Source organism: Leuciscus leuciscus (assembly GCF_965113295.1).
Source record: "Leuciscus leuciscus genome assembly, chromosome: 3".
Taxonomy (NCBI): Eukaryota; Metazoa; Chordata; class Actinopteri; order Cypriniformes; family Leuciscidae; genus Leuciscus; species Leuciscus leuciscus.
This window is the reverse complement of record NC_138727.1, coordinates 55,159,079-55,172,298: the sequence shown is the minus strand read 5'-3', so window position 1 is coordinate 55,172,298 and position 13,220 is coordinate 55,159,079. Positions and strand designations below refer to the sequence as shown.

Here is a 13,220-nt window from a genome sequence, read left to right as displayed (position 1 = left end):
TTTTAGTTCTTGCGTTTCTCTTTTTTCTGTTCTTGATATTCCTCTTTCCTTCATTGATTCTTATTATCATCAGGTGTCACCACTAATGGTCATTCATCACTTTATTAATAGCTTAATTATCTCATTAACTTTAACACTGATTCAGTGTTACTTGAATATCTGTAGAGTGTGACCATATGTGCTCTGAGCAGAGTTAATTTAACACTGGGGATTTGCTGTGTGTACTTGATTTCTATAATAATGAATTCCTTAAGCCTGGTTCACACGGCAGGATAATTAGGCCGATTTTAGCCCCGATTCACCCCTTCCGACAATCTTAAGGATGCTCCGATTATCGTAAAATAATCTGATCAGATATTCCTGCCGTGTGTGGTGTGTTAAGGCTGCTCTCGTCTGCTCGGAAGGACGTCGGGACCGCTCCGATCTCAAATCGGGGATATCCAACATGTTGGATTTATTTGGCCCGATTTCTTCTTGTGTGTGGTGTCCCCCGAGCACGCAGCCTGTGGACTGGGACGTGTAGCCAATCAGAAAGCAAGGTGACGAGGCGGCGAGGAAACACCGGGAAATATAATCAAAACAGTCGGCGGCATGGCACACCAGAAAGTCCGGTGGACGTCAGAGATCATCGCCTTTTCTTTTGATAACGTTTTTTTTCGGTTAAAAACAAACTACAAACTATTGCCACTGCATCCTCTTCGTCCGCCATGATTGTTTACTCTGAAGTCACGTTTGATCTCGAGGTATTTTGCGTGATTTCCCGTCTGATCTGGGAATGCTCGGGAGTCAAATCGGTTCGTGTGTGATGTGTTGATTTTGCCGTGTGGCTGCGCACCACACACTGTACGACCAAAACTGTTAGACCCGTGATTTTTTATCCCCGTGTGTGGGGTCTCTCAGGTTTGGAAAATCGGCCGACAATTTTAAAATCGTCCCGTGTGAACCAGGCTTTATTTAGGCTTTTAGGGTTAACTTTGGCATATTACTCCCAAGGCTCAGTTTCCTAACCAGGGTTACACTTTCTCACATACTGTATTTCTACAAAGTAATATAAGAGTGATGACAAATTAACCAACTGCAAATTCATACTGTTTAATGAAAGTCACTTATGCAAATGTATACAAACACCAGCACCAAATAAGTGTTTACAGGAGTTGATCAGCATCTGTCCATCATTTGACCACCACCAAATCCGCTAGAAGTGTCTCTTAATATCATTGTTATCCTGGAAAACTCAAAATGATAATAATTATCAACTAAAGAATTCAACTGTTGAATTCAAGTTTTCAACACACCGACTACATGATCTAAAATATGACTAACTAAACAAGAAAAACAAATATGTGTCAAATGAAACATCCACCAAAAGGAGAGAGAGAAGAAGACATTTATCTCTCACTACAGCTAAAGAATGTTTTCAGACTCGTTTTCATGTGAAATTCTAACTATTTTCTATGGAAATTATTGCGTAATACCAGTTTATCTCAGAGAATTTTTAGTTCCTCTCACGCTAGAGTTATATTCAGACATTACTGTAAGACATTTTCATCTTTGATTTGTTATTTAGTTTATTTTTCTGGAACTGTGTTTCTATGTACGGATAACATTGTCTTTATGATGTTTAACATTCATAATGACACTAAAGCCGTCCTGATGTTGATTGTAGTTTGTAGTTCTGTTGTCTTTGTGTTGATGATGTTCTGGATCTGAAACTCGTCCTGAACGCCGCGGCGTCTCCACAAATCCATTCACTCCGGACAGATTAAACACTTCTGGAAAAAAAAACATTGATTGACATTAAACTATGTTGTTTTAAAAGTAAAAAGATTTAAACATCCTTACTCACTTCTTGCATCCTTTCACAAAGTTAGTTTACTTCTAAAACATTTTTTTCAGAGAATATATCAATATTCAATGTTTGTTTTTCTTACTTCATCAGCTTTTTTTTCTTTACTTTTTTTCTTTTTTTAAATCAAGACTATAACAAAACATAATGTTTATGCCAGTGGAATGAGAACCATATAATTAAATCAAGATATTTTCTCCAGAAACATGTCAATTCTTTTTACAGATGTAAGTAATTTCTAAGGATTTAGAAAGATTTTTCTGCATGTAGACTCCATCATTGGTCAGAAGTTGGATTTGGGTTGAAAATGATATTCAGGTCCAAGCTCCAATGTTGGACAGACGTCAGCTTTTGGTTGGAATGAACAGCAAAGAAAAGTTGTGAAATGCATGGCAGTAAAGAGTGCCAAACATGTACCATCAATGACAGATGACACCCTGAAAACTGCTTGTGACTAGACAACATGTAAGCATTTACAACACTTTCATTTCACTGAACACGGATTAAAGGTTCATCTGAAATTAAGAAAATGTCCATATTTTAGGACGCAAATGTTTTTCAAACAAACAAAGGTTTCTCACCTGTCTGAAGAACGTCCTGCAAATTGTCACATAATACTGCAGTCAATCAAATCAGTACAGCATAGAAGAATATCACAGGCCGTTTCAGAGTCCACTTCCCCTGTTCCTTCAGATGCTGTTTCATGACAAGAGCATTTGCATTTGGAATTGCAGTGAGCCTTGCATTTCCCACAGGCATGCTTGTGTTTGTTAGAATCCATGGCTTGTCTAGTTTGTTGATTCGTTTCAGCCGGTGAGATGATCTGGAGACATCAGATCTTCACCAGTCTTTATCTTGTGTGATCAGACTGTGATTTGCATATGTACGGCCCTACAGGAGCGCTCTGAGCTCATACAGCCAATCCACTGCTCTCACACAACTAACATTAGCATAAAATACATCTGCCCAAAACTGCAGCCACACAGACATGTACACTATACATTTTTTTTTTAAACTATGTAATGTCACTGAATCAACCTCAATACATTGATTTATACCTGAAAACTACATTATAAGGGTTACATCTGTAAAGTAAGTTTTTGTAGATTATTCTCTAAAATTGTCTGTCATAATAATGTAAGAGGATTGTGATGGAAGAATGATTGTGATGTCAAAATGTCATCATCGTTTATCTCCATCAGGAACAGGAAGATTTGTTTGTGCATTCAGTGGATGAAAGTAACTTTGAATGAGTGTTTAATAAATCATTAAATAAGAACTTGAGAGTTGAGACATAAGAAAACAGGAGATCAGTGTTTGTCATTAGGTTTCTTCAGGACTGATGACCCAACACACTCTTTATTGAACAATTATAAGTGAACCAATAATCTGAAATACTGAAGATCATTAATATTACCATAACTGCAGAGAAACAAAACATAATGTAAATATATATGTAATAAGTAAATATCATATAGCCAATAATTAGCCACACAAATGACAGAAACTAAGGGGCGGAGCTTAGCAAAGGGTCAATTGGTCAATACGTTTTATATATTTACTTGTATTTTGAATAACCATGTAGTTTTCCATATGTGAGAGAATATGTAAACTTACAAGAAATGAGAAAAATGCAGCTGTTTTTAAGAAAAGCAAAACTTCCAAAGAAGTTCTTGTTGAGACCGAACAGGTTGAACCGCACGTTGAACACATCGCTTCAGGACAGCAGGTTTTTTGTGTTTTCTCAGAAATATTCTAAAACTTTTGACATGAAAATCTTTGTACACCGTAAATCCCCTGATGTTTATCTGAGGATCACCAACAGTAATAAGTTTTAACTGTGTTAAAAGCTACACAGAAGCAGTGTTAAATGTTAATGAAATCATTTAGTGATTAACTGAGTGCTGATTGTACAATTATTGAAGACAGATAATGATAATGAGCAGAAACACTGAAGGAAAGAGAAACATAAGAACTACAACAGACTTCAGCCACAGTCTAGGAAGAAATCAACTGAAGAGAAAAGAAGACATTACATCTCTGAAGATCTGCTCTTCAGAGATTTAATTAACAGCGGTATATACACAGAATTAGCAGTGGTATATACAGGCATGTGGATGTTTTATTGAAAATTATTCATTAGGGGTCATCATTATGGTGAACTGTGTTTGCTTTATTGGATCCATGACATTTTAACATATATTGTATTGTGGATTGTGTTTATAAGACACCTTTATTATGGTAAAAAGAAATATGAGTAGACATTTACTGACGATGACATATTTGTCAAGTACTGGTTTATTGTGGAAGCTTTTCAGTCAGATGTGTTGAAAATGGTTAATTTCCCAAGGCTTTGAATGCACCTGCTTGTCCATGGAAATATGCTGCAAGAAAAATATTGTGTGACAGTGCCAAATTGTGTGTTACATGTTTCATGATACATTAACATATACACACATGAACACAAATAAATAACGTCACGGGTGATGTCATTTCACTAAAACAATACAGGCGTAACATCACTACTGGTCTGATTTACTCACTTGGAATCTATAATCAGATTATAATAAATCAGTATAATCTATATGTAATTAATCACTTAATTATCTTATTAACTTTAAAAAAGCTTCATTGTTTCTTTGTTGATTGGACTCATATTTACAGATGTATGCAAAAAGAAACCTGATTGCAGTTTGCAACTAAATCTAAACCCAGTTAATATATACACATCCCTTGTGATGAGGCTCCTAACATATAATGAGAATTACATATTTATTATTTTATTGTTTATGTTTCTTAAATGGGCATTGATGTCATATTGCACCTTTGATCCAAGTGTTAAGTCATTTTAATTTATGTAACATTTTTCGAAACATCATAAACAAATCAAGATAAACGGGAAAACTCTTTTGCTCTTTGCTCTTGCACGTATATCAGTGAAGAAGCGCCAGTTCATCTGAGTTCACGAGATCCTTTGAGACTCGGGTCACTTTCATTTGGAAGAACTCTTTGAACTGCATCTTATGCAAAGTCGTCATGTGACTTTAGATCATGCTTTTGCTTTTAACCAGTTTTCACTCTCTCACATCCCACTCCCAGACTGCACTGTAAAACATTGTCCCACAAATTAATGGTAAAATACTGGCAAAACTGTTGCTAGTAATTTACTATAATCTACAGTATGTTACTGTAAAAATAAATTGAGATTCAAGTTAACTAACTTCATCCACAGAAACCGACTGCTTTAAATTGGCCGACTGCCATTACATTGAGTTCATAAAGGACATTTGTTATCGCAAGAAAAAGCCAAGCGGAAGTTGATCAGGTATTTTTGGCTTTTGTGATGATGTTATAATCATCATAGATTTGTCTAACTTGTCATCCTGTGACTAATCTTTGATTTTATTGGTCTTTAACATTTATAGACCATAGCGTCTCTGTGATTATACTACTTGACCTAGACACACACAGACGTCAACAATCAGCATATTAATCTCAACAATAGTGACAATCAAAAGTTTCATGTCGCAATGTATGCTGAGTTCCATGTATAAAACTCCCAGCATGCACTGCTGCATGAACAAATTATGCAGCTTTTTTTTTTTGTTTTTTTTTTTTTTTAATGCCAGCATTGTTGAGATTCATGTGCTGATTTTTTATATCTGTGTGTGTCGTGTAAATGACATTATCTGATTGCTGTTGGAACTCTTGCTGCAGTTTCACAGTGGTTGTAATGATGTAGAATTAAGCACTGAATGAGATCAGGGAATTGTTTAAGAGGCTATTTGAACATTGTGTCATCATCAAAACATTACAAACTGCATTCACTGACCTCGTGTGCATATATATATATATATATATATATATATATATATATATATATATATATGCTAAATCCATAAATTTTATAACAGTTAGTTAGAAGATATTAACAGACGTGAGCACGGAATGCTGATCTATGATGACACACACAGACATCAACAATCAGCACAATAATCTCAACAATGGTGACAACAAAAATGCTTAAAAATGTATAAATTATGCAGATGAATTGTCCTATTATTTTGTTTAATTCTAAATATTTACTTACATTTTTTGCTGTTGTTTTTGTTGTGACAGTTAGTAGCTTTTCAGTGATGTTCTGAATTGATCTGTTTATCTTAAAAAAAGTGATTGTCACCATTGTTGAGATTCATTGATTGATATGTGTGCGAGTCATTACAGATTATGTTTTTCTGCTAACGTTTGTTAAAATCTTCTAACTGATTGTTATGTTCTTATCTGATCTGGATTTTATGCAGCAGTAACACAGGGTTTGTGATGTGAATGTATTAATGGTAGGCTACAACTCAGAAAGTGTTCATTTAAACACTTCAAATGTTTATATGGGAACTTTTTGCATTGTTAATTTAACTAATGGTGTTAATTACCGGATTTCAGTTTTGCTGTGTGCCACAACCATATCCCCCTGTAGCCCAAGACTGGTCACCCACTGAATCTGAGCTGGGCTGAGTCTGGTCAGTATCTGGAAGAGACCTGGGAAAACTAGGTTGCTGCTGGAAGAGGTGTTAGTGAGGCCAGCAGGGGGCGCTGCTCACCCTGTGGACTGTGTGTGTCCTAACGTCCCAATATAGTGATGATGACACTATACTGTGGTCATTAAAATCCCATGACACTTCTGGTAAAGAGTAGGGATGTAACCCACATTCCCTCCATTGGCCTTTATCAATCATGGCCTCCTACTAATCCCCATCAACTGAACTGGCTCTATTACTCTCTCTCCTCTCCATATAGCAAGTGGATCCCCTGATATGATTGTAAAGCACTTTGGTTGTACAGTATTGCATAGCAATTTATATATATATATATAGTCGCATTCACTCATTCATTCATACTTTACAATTTTCAAAGAATTTCTGCTTTGAATTGATGTGTTATTTTGTTTATTTTGAGCTTCTGGCTGGAAGGGTATTTGTACAGATTACATTTGCTTTAGGAACCGGATGATGTTTCCCATGGTGCCGTAACCCGTCCCGACTGCTGCATCACCGCAGGACTCCATTCACTCTTCAGTTTCACTGAAAAAAAAAAAAAAGATTCAGTAAATGTTTGTTATGCCTCAACAAACACACACACACACACACACACACACACACATAGAGGTAATGGTTTTTGTACCGTACAAACTGTATATTCTCTCCCCTGAAGCAGACTGTACAATTTAAGGAATTATAAGATCATTACAAATCACACTTTATGACATGGATCTAATAAACTTGAGTATGACATGTATAGACTATATGATGATGACTCCTATTGACTCGTAGGCTACGATGCAAGTTTCTATAGAAGAATAAACGTCATCAGTGTGCGCTAATGGTAAACAAATCGAGCAAGATGAATCACACTTTGGCAGTTGTAGTTTTAATGTGCGCTGAAAAAAAGAGGAAACGGCGAAAGAGGAAGGGAGAAGAGCTTGAGGTTAACAGTTTAAGTTTTAGAGTTGTCGCGTTGATTTCATGTTGAATTTTTATTGGTGGTCAGTAGATGTAGGTCATAGCAAAAACACACTGTGAGATGATCATGCTGAATATCTGACACTGTCAGAACATTATCGTAGGCTTTCTTTGGTCGCAAGATCGTGACAACGGCCGTCTTTGAACCTCTCTCACTGTACGATGAAGGACCAGCGATTAGGAGCAACGACCACAGAAATCACCACGATTGTTTCACGATGGCAATCTTTCGTCTGGGACAGCGGAAAATTGTACAGTGTGTTTTAAAAAAAAACCATTCTGTATGATTTATAAGCTTGTGTACCTCAATTTAGACATGGGTCTGTGTGTATTCTGGTTGAAGTCCCCACCAGGATAGAAACACATGTACACACACACTTTTTTCGTCTTCTTTAAAAGTATAAAATAAACTTTCCCTACCTTCAAAATGTACCTAAAAAATTTCAGAAAGTGTTTCCCATATATTATTTTATAGCTATATTTATTTTCTTAATCGATAAATTGTAGCTTTCCCCCCTGTTTAAATGTATACATGTATCAAAATGTAATCATGTTTTATGGGGTGAGAAAACTTAACATAATTCAAGATGTATTACTTGAAATATGGAGTTACTTCAATTCATGCTGCTGTTGTGATGCTTCTTAATGTTGTTTATTTGTTTTTGTTTTTTACTAGAAAACAGTGAATATATATTTTCTCATTATTATTATTATTGTAACTGTTAAATGGCCTGTTAAAGGTGTCAGCTTCACTCATGATTATATGCAGATATTATTTTCATTCTTAATAAACATTTATAAAGTTTTACACTCTGGAGGGAATTTAAGAAAATGTTCATTTTGTAGGAAGCAATGATAAATATAGTGATTATAAAGCTAATGTTACTCACATTTCCGCACAGCATTCAGTGCATAATCCCAGATTATCATAGATGCATTTCAAACAGTCCAAACAGTCCCAACATTTGCAACATATGTCTACGACATCCACACTGGTGCTGTCGTGACATTCGCAGCTGCATCCGTTACCGCAGTTGTCCTGGCAGTTCTCACAATCTTCTTTGCTTTTCCCACAACCCATGACTCACAAGTTTAACTTCACAATCTGAAGCAGTGAGCAGATCTGGAAATATTCTATGTCGATATGTGAGTGATCAGAATGTCATTGAAGTAAAAGGTCCTTTAGGTTGACAATGACAGGGGTGTCTGACCAACCTTATGTGCCCAAACTTTAGGCCTATTTATAATGTACACTGAGTTACCAACCCATTGGTGACCATAAAGTCAAAGCTTTATATAGATGATGAACATTTTTCGTTTCAATTTAAAGGGACATCATGTTTGATTATCATTCCTATGGGCATTTTTATCTCAGTTTGCCAAGTTTACAATCATTTATCTTATGGGCTGTAACTGTACATTTATTGCATGTCTGATATAATTTCAGTCATATACAAGCACATATCTGCCTCCAGTTCGTGATCTGTGTGGTAAAAGTTGGATTTATATTTGACATACGTGGTTATTTTCTATCACATCGCACGAATGGGTTTTCTTTTCAGAAAGCTGAATTATAAAATTGGAGAATTCCTTATTTATTATCAATTTTATTAGCCCTATAAATTAAAGTGTAAATATATGTAACATTCTGATGGCATTAAACTCAATGCATAGAAAATGAAAATATTCATGTATCTACTAAAGATTTTTTTAGGTGTATTGTTATAAAGTATATTGCCATTGAAATCATGTGTTTTGAGGTGACATTGCCAGATCAACGCAACAACAGACAATTTCATTATTTAATTAGTTGAAAAAAAAAAAAGGTCATATGGTGGAAAATGTTGCTTTAACATCACTGACAGCTATTGTGTTTTTAACACCACTTGCATAAAGATTTAACACATTTACATTTAATCATTTAGCAGACATCCAAAGCAATAGAAAGCAATAGAAGCAATGAAACTAAATATATGGCAAGTGCTGTGACCATTCCCAGTTTTGTCTAATACAGTACGTTTTTTTTTTTTTTTATATATAGAATTAAATACATAAATATGCTATTTAACTAAAATATATAGGTTATAATGATAAAATATAAGGTATTTTGTGCTTATCATTAACATTAATGAAGGAATGGCATACTTCAAGTTAGAATTTGTCTGGTCTGTTTGTTTTTTTTTTTTATGGAAAAACGATTTTTGAAGAATGTTACACAGTTATTGTTCGTGGTTCCAGATAGCAAGCAACCATTTAAACAATGTTAATGCATTATGATGATTAGTGTTGTGGCTGAACACTTTGCTCCTATGTTTTAATGTTCAAATTCCTTTGTCTGTTGTGGCAACATGCTTGTTTGTTTTGATCAAGGAAGCAAAGATTATTGAGAATAGATGATGCTGCTGAACATGATTATGATTATTGTTTTTTACTGCTGATAATTGTCATGAAGTTTTCTGATCTCAGCTGAAGTTAAATCACTGATTATGAGTGTTGTTCCCACATAGCAACATTTCATCTAAGGCTGTGTCTGAAGTCAGTTGTAGTTCTTGTGTTTCTGGTCGTCTCTTTTTCTGTTCTCTTCTTTCTTTAAGTGATTCTGCTTGTTAACAAGCTTATTCCTTAAGATGAGATGACTCCATATTTAATATACACAGACTTTGTGGCTCAGATAAGGTCCAGTTCTGGTTTATTTCTTTGCTCTTGGCTGAGATGTGGCATTGCTATGGCCTGCTTGTGGCCCAGATCTGGCAAACAGGAGCGGCCCACCCAAGTGCCGTCATTCTACGCTGCATGTGCCAGATCATCTTTCCACGTGTGCCAGATGTGGGCCGGATCTGGGCCGACACAATGTTGCTATTTGGGTTCCCCGTACATGCTTGCAAATAACTTATTTGAAGTCTGAGGTCTTCGTGTTGACTGCGTTGTGTTAAGAACATAGATAAACTCTGGAGTTAACTTTAATGCATGAGTTTTGGACAAATTTGAGCAGGTGACCGTGTTCATGATACTAACCATTTGTAAAGTATTGGTAAACTCGGTCAGCCATCTGCTCTGGCAGCTCACTGTTTATTTACACAGAGGATTCTTCACTTTTCAACTCAGAAAGTGATTGTTGATATCTGTGCAGATTATGTTTTTCAGCAAATGTCTGTTAAGTCTTCTAACTGATTGTTATGATATTGCTGGATTTCATGCTGCAGTAACACAGGGTTTGTGATGTGAATAATATATAGGCTACAACACAACTCAGAAAGTGTTCATTAAAAAACTTAAAATGTGGTTTATATGGGAGCCACTGGCTGTGTTAATTTAACTTATGGTGTTAATTACCGGATTTCAGTTTTGCTGTGTACCACAAACATATCACCCTGTAGCCCAAGACTGGTCACCCACTGAATCTGAGCAGGGCTGAGTCTGGTCAGTATCTGGATGAGAGACCTGGGAAAACTAGGTTGCTGCTGGAAGAGGTGTTAGTGAGGCCAGCAGGGGGCGCACACCCTGTGGTCTGTGTGTGTCCTAACGTCCCAATAAAGTGTTGGGGACACTATACTGTCAGAGAGCACCGTCCTTCAAATGAGACATTAATCCGACATTAAACTCTCTGTGGTCATTAAAAATCCCATGGGACTTCTGGTAAAGAGTAGGGGTATAACCCCGATGCCCTGGCCACATTCCCTCCGTTATTATTTATCAATCATGGCCTCCTAATAATAATCCCCATCAACTGAATTGCCTCTATCACTTTATCTCCTCTCCACCCATTGCAAGTGGATGCTGCACACTAGTGTTGGTTGAGGATAGATACCCTGATATAATTGTAAAGCACTTTTTAACAAATACTATATGTATATATATATACTGTATATATATATACTGTATATATATATATATATATATATATATATATATATATATATATATATATATATATATATATATATATATATATATATATATGTCTCATTCATTCATTCATACTTTTAAATTTTCAAAGAATTTCTGCTTTGAATTGATGTGTTATTTTGTTTATTTTGAGCTTCTGGCTAGAAGGGTATTTGTACAGATTACATTTGCTTTAGGAACCGGATGATGTTTCCCATTGGTGCCGTAACCCGTCCCGACTGCTGCATCACCGCAGGACTCCATTCACTCTTCAGTTTCATTTTCACTGAAAAACAAAAGATTCAATATTAAATGATTGTTATGCCTCAACACACACACACACATATAGAGATAATGGTTTTTGTCCCGTACAAACTGTATATTCTCTCCCCTGAAGCTTGGTACAGACTGTACAATTTTAGGAATTATAAGATCATTACAAATCACACTGTATGACATGGATCTAATAAACTTGAGTACGACATGTATGTAGACTATATGATGATGACAGCTATTTACTCGTAGGCTACGATGCAAGTTTCTATAGAAGAATAAACGTCATCAGTGACCCTACCCCTAAACCTGCGCATCACAGAAAACTTTCTGCATTTTACATTTTTATAAAAACCCATTCTGTATGATTTATAAGCTCGTGTACCTCAATTTAGACATGCGTCTGTGTGTATTCTGGTTGAAGTCCCCACCAGGATAGAAACACATGTACACACACACTTTTTTCGTCTTCTTTAAAAGTACAAAATAAACTTTCCCTACCTTTAAAATGTACCTAAAAAAAATTATCTGAAAATGTTTCCCATATATTATTTTATAGCTATATTTATTTTCTTAATCGATAAATTGTAGCTTTCTCCCTGTTTAAATGTATAAATGTATCAAAATGTAATCATGTTTTATGGGGTGAGAAAACTTAACATAATTCAAGATGTATTACTTGAAATATGGAGTTACTTAAATTCATGCTGCTGTTGTGATGCTTCTTAATGTTTGTTTATTTGTTTTTGTTTTTTTACTGGAAAACAGCAAATATATTTTTCTCATTATTATTATTGTAACTGTTAAATGGCCTGTTAAAGGTGTCAGCTACACTCATGATTATATGCAGATATTGCTTTCATTCTTAATAAACATTTATTAAAGTTTCACAATCTGGAGGGAATTTAAGAAAATTTTCATTTTGTAGGAAACAGTGATTAATATATAGTGATTATAAAGCTAATGTTACTCACATATCTGCACAGCATTCAGTGTCTAATCCCAGATTTTCATAGAGTTCTTTCAAACACTTCAAACATTTCCAGCACTTTTTAACATCCTGCATATCCACATCCACACTGGTGCTGTCGTGACATTCGCAGCTGCATCCGTTAGCGCAGTTGTCCTGGCAGTTCTCACAATCTTCTTTGCTTTTCCCACAACCCATGACTCGCAAGTTTAACTTCACAATCTGAAGCAGTGAGCAGATCTGGAAATATTCTATGTCGATATGTGAGTGATCAGAATGTCATTGAAGTAAAAGGTCCTTTAGGTTGACAATGACAGGGGTGTCTGACCAAACTTTAGGCCTATTTATAATGGCCACATGGGTTCAGGGAGTTGCCAACCCAATGGTGCCCATAAAGTCGAAGCTTCATATCGATAATGTATGAACATTTCTGGTTTCAATTTAAAGGGACATCATGTTTGGTTATCATTCCTATAGGCATTTTTATCTCAGTTTACAATCATATATCTTAAGTTTATTGCATGTTTGATATAATTTCAGTCATATACAAGCACATATCTGCCTCCAGTTCGTGATCTGTGTGGTAAAAGTTGGTTTTATATTTGACATTCGTGAGAAGGCACATTATTGTCTATCACATCGCACGAATGGGTTTTCTTTTCAGAAAGCTGAATTATAAAATTGGAGAATTCCTTATTTCTTATCAATTTTATTAGCCCTATAAATTAGA

At 35.5% G+C, this 13,220-nt stretch overlaps 1 protein-coding gene across 1 annotated transcript in view; it reads right to left on the bottom strand.

The window, feature by feature from the left end:
* LOC309493775 (uncharacterized protein) overlaps positions 1 to 13,220 on the bottom strand; it is a 111,553-nt gene that overhangs the window by 85,322 nt on the left and 13,011 nt on the right. The gene's annotated exons all lie outside the window — the stretch shown is intronic.